Source organism: Panthera leo, chromosome B4 (assembly GCF_018350215.1).
Source record: "Panthera leo isolate Ple1 chromosome B4, P.leo_Ple1_pat1.1, whole genome shotgun sequence".
Classification (NCBI taxonomy): Eukaryota; Metazoa; Chordata; class Mammalia; order Carnivora; family Felidae; genus Panthera; species Panthera leo.
The window spans coordinates 118,729,412-118,733,634 of NC_056685.1; the positions used below are offsets into that span (position 1 = coordinate 118,729,412).

General features: G+C 40.2%; 2 non-coding genes across 2 annotated transcripts; both read left to right on the forward strand.

Moving 5' to 3' along the window:
- The first annotated feature begins 2,169 nt into the window (after window positions 1–2,169).
- TRNAD-GUC lies at window positions 2,170–2,241 on the forward strand. The gene has a single exon. It is a non-coding gene; the product is annotated as a tRNA-Asp (tRNA).
- Window positions 2,242–2,833: 592 nt separating this feature from the next.
- On the forward strand, window positions 2,834–2,905 carry TRNAW-CCA. The gene has a single exon. It is a non-coding gene; the product is annotated as a tRNA-Trp (tRNA).
- Window positions 2,906–4,223: the final 1,318 nt, after the last annotated feature.

The following is a 4,223-nucleotide window of genomic DNA, read 5'->3' on the forward strand; positions in this document are numbered from 1 at the left end:
TTAATTTGCCCCTCTCTAGACCCCCTTATAATGCTATTTTTTTTCTATTTACACTCTTGTCACCATCTAGCATATTCATTTATTACATTCATTGTTTATTGTCTTCCTTCTATTAGGATATAAGCTCCCCAAGAACAACATTTATCCATTAAAACCTGCCCATATGTCTAAAACAATGTCTGGCACATTTTAGGTTCAATAGTAAATGAGTAACCACAGTGCCTAAGCAGTTAGAGATTAGTGAATATTAATACAGGAACAAGCATGACACATATGTTGACACTAGTGGTAAGATTTTCTCTCCATAACACTTATTTATTAACATACAACTATGTGGAACTATACAGCAGGATGAGTTTTGCACAAGATTTGCTGTCAAGGCTTGGGTGATTCCTAGCCTATTACCACTTCCTATCTGTGTGACTCTACAAAATTCTCTTTATCCACCTGTAAAATAGGGATAAAACACCTGCCTTATTGACCTCACAGAACTGTTGAAGAGATGAATACGAATGGTTCTACAAGTTGTGATAAGCTAGACAACCAGTTATTTAGGTGGATCAAGATTTGAAACATTCAATAACATCGATTGTCATCATACTATTCACCTCCTGAGAGTTCTATGCTCTCTACTGCCAGTCAGATTTTAACCTTTACTTTCACCAGTGCTGACAGTGAGGAGTCTCTAAGCTCCCTTACCCTGTTCAGGTTAATTATCCTCTCTTCCTTTCCATTTTAGGGAAATGGACAGCAGGTGCTGAGTTTCCTGCTCCATGATCTCTGCTGACTCAGGCTGCTTCTTCATTTCCCTAGGGAGGAAAAAAAAAAGTAAGAACACAATGTGTGAACACTGGCATAGGTTTATCACAGCTTAGGTGGAGAGGATGATGTCTCTTCTGAAGGGACAGAATTAAGCCTCTTCTCCTACCAGGTGGGGGAGGGGTGAAGACAGGCGGTTTTGCCAACTGAGAGACCTGGGACAAATCCTTTCAATCTTACAAGGAAAAAGACGTCAGCATAGTTATCACAGTGCCCTTTGGACTTCACAAAAGTTATTTGAAAATCAGAAGTAGGAGGAGGCCACAGACCGTGGAAGTTTTTTGAGGCCTTTGGTGTATTTAAAAGTGGAAAAAATATGCCAAAACAGGCCTCAGAAATTGCTATTTTTCAAAAGTCTGGATTAAATAATCCCTTTCATCAGATGGAAAGCACCCTGTAACCTATGACCAAAAAAAAAAAAAAAAAAAAAGAAAGAAAGAAAAAAAATAGTAGTAATTCATAGTACACTACAAGGAATGGATTCCTTAAGACATGTAAGCTTAAGTTCTGCAATGAAAACTTTCAGTCATGTCTGCGACTCTGTGAATTTGCATTAAAGATAATGTCAAAAGTTTATGTGTAAGGTCCTCCTCAGAACAGGTTTGATCCTGTTTATGAAAAAGCTAAAGACGGTACAAATTAGCACACCTTCCTAACCCTATGTTTAATTAATGGCACATCCTTGTTTTGAATTACTTAAATGTATTATTATTTTACCACTTACGTGTTTGTCATTTTCGAGTAAACTGTAGACGCCTCGGGAAAGAGACCGAAATACAGAAAAAAAAATCAGCTAACAGGATTTCATCTGGCCTCAGCTGGTCCAATGCATGAGCCCTCTGGTGTAACAAAAGCTTACAAATTGTTTGAGGAGGCACTGTACTGTGGGACAACCCTGGCAGCCCTGGACATCTGGCAACCATATGATATCCTTGGACTTCGACTTCAGAATGAAAATACAAGTAAGTGAAGGTAAAGTTCTGCTTCAACTCACATCCTCTTGGTCACTATTAAATAAAAAACTCTAACAAGAAACCTAAGTCATCTGGAAAGTATAAAGAGCTCCGGAAAATTATTTTCAACAATTCACCACCACTAAAACTGGAAGCGCATTTTGTTTCACTTATTCTAAATAATTTACTCTTTCCACGGACGAAGAGTCCAAGGTGCCCAAAGGGGATAGAGAGCAGGCAGAGGTCCAGGTGTCCGGATTGTCACACTTCCGGGTGGCAAGCGGAAAGGAAATTAGCCTAGGGAGGGAATCTTTTCCACTTTTTTTTTTTGTTTTGTTTTGTTTTGTTTTTCTTTTCCACTTTTGAAGGGATATTTGGGAAGAACAAAAGCGACAGCTCCTCGTTAGTATAGTGGTTAGTATCCCCGCCTGTCACGCGGGAGACCGGGGTTCAATTCCCCGACGGGGAGACCGGCAAATTTTATTAATCCAACTGCTCAACTATGAGGTGCAAACCTGCTGACATATACAATACATAATATCCTCTGTAAGCGCATCTTTTAAAAATGGTGCTTTTAAGCTTAACACTTACGGTGAAATAAAACCATACCCTGAGAGCAATGCTTTATACAACTGGCGCTAGCTACCAGGGGCTAGCTGGCAAAGACGTGCGCTTGCGCAGAAACGCCCGACAAATTCCAACTGGAGGTCACGAACTCCGCGCGCGCAACCCGGGGGGGAGGGGAGAGGGAAGGCGGAGTTCCGCGCCTAAAGGGGCGGGTAAGAACGGAAATTGCTTGCTATAGAAGAGGAAGGAACAGTTTCCCTTGACCCTGGGGACTCGACTGAAAGGGAAACTCCGTTCTCCCGCTTCGTTTGGTTCCTTCCCAAGTTAGGTAGAGGATTAGCGGTCAGTAAAATTTGGGTGCCAAAAGGATTAGTCTCCAGTTCCAATCTGTACTGGATGGAGGGGCAAGGAGAGACGTGAAGAAAAAAAATGCGTCCGGGAGAAGCGCCATGATACTTGAGTCCTAAGAAACTGCGCGAGCCACAGCCCAGCAGGACCTCGTGGCGCAACGGTAGCGCGTCTGACTCCAGATCAGAAGGCTGCGTGTTCGAATCACGTCGGGGTCATGAGGCTTTTACTCTTTTAAGCCACTAACCTCTAGAGACCTAGGATTATTCCCGCCATTTTTTAAAAATGCCTTTAATTTTAAGATTAAATCTTCCTCCTTCAAATGTTAACCTAGTAATCCTTAGTCTGCGAAAAGACAAATCTGTCTTTATATTATAGAGCCTTAAGGCTAGTGGCTTTGTACTGTTCTGCTTCGTAAAGTGAGTTTTCTGTCATTTAATGTGCATGATACATAGAAATGTATGTATGGACCATTACTACTGTGCATTAGTGGGTGTATCAGCCCAACGGCCTTCACAAGAAATGAACAAGCCATTTTTCCCAAAACGGTATTAGACCCTTTGCCTTTCGAAAGCAAGTACAATAGAGTAAAATTTTCTAACTTTGAATATCATGGCAGTTTATATGTCTTAGCCTGTGTGCCAATAAACAATCTTACGACGTGTGATTAGTATCCTACTATTACAAAGTGGCACACGCAGGAATAGGGACCTGCCAAGGGTCACCAAAGTTTCCAGACAAGACTGGCTGCATATCCTTGTCTTTACTAAATGTTTTATAATGAAGGTGGAAAAAAATGTCCAGAGAATGTGCTAGAAACCATTGGACTTAAGTGACGTATTGATGCCCCCTTTATATTTTCACTAATTCAGGTGAGTGGGGACAAAAGTCAGACATTCAACTTTCAACTATTAATCTTTTTAATAAGGAGCAAAGCTTACTTACTCACCTTTGTAAGTTCCAGCACTCTTAGTACGGAATAGTGCCTTACAGGCATATGTCAAACATTTGTTGTACAAAAAAAATGAATAGCAAGATGAGAAATATTTTTAGATTTTTATTGGCTATGTTCCATAAAAGACCCGGAGTTTTTCTGTTCAGTGTTTTGAAAACATCAAATACTAATTTCTTATGATTTAACCTAATGTAGCCAGTGTAGCTGGACATTATATTGTCACTTTGTGTAGTTTGTTCTTTCTCCTATTTGGATGGATTAAGATTAGACCATCCATTTCAACAGATATGGCCCACCAACTATGATGAGCCTAATACTGTGCTCAGCACTGAGGAAAAGGATACACTGAGTAAAGTACCTAAATACTATAATATATTGGGCTAAGTACCCTGAAAATAAGAACAGAGTAGTATGGAGATGCTAAAATAGGGACATTAACTCTGCCTTGGTTAGTAGCTCAAGAAAGCCTCATAAAGGAGGATCTTGAAAAATAAAATTTTCCTATGTGACTTTAAGACATTTATCCAGTAGACATATTTGAATGCCTTCTATAAGTTGAGCACTGTCCATAATGTCCCTCA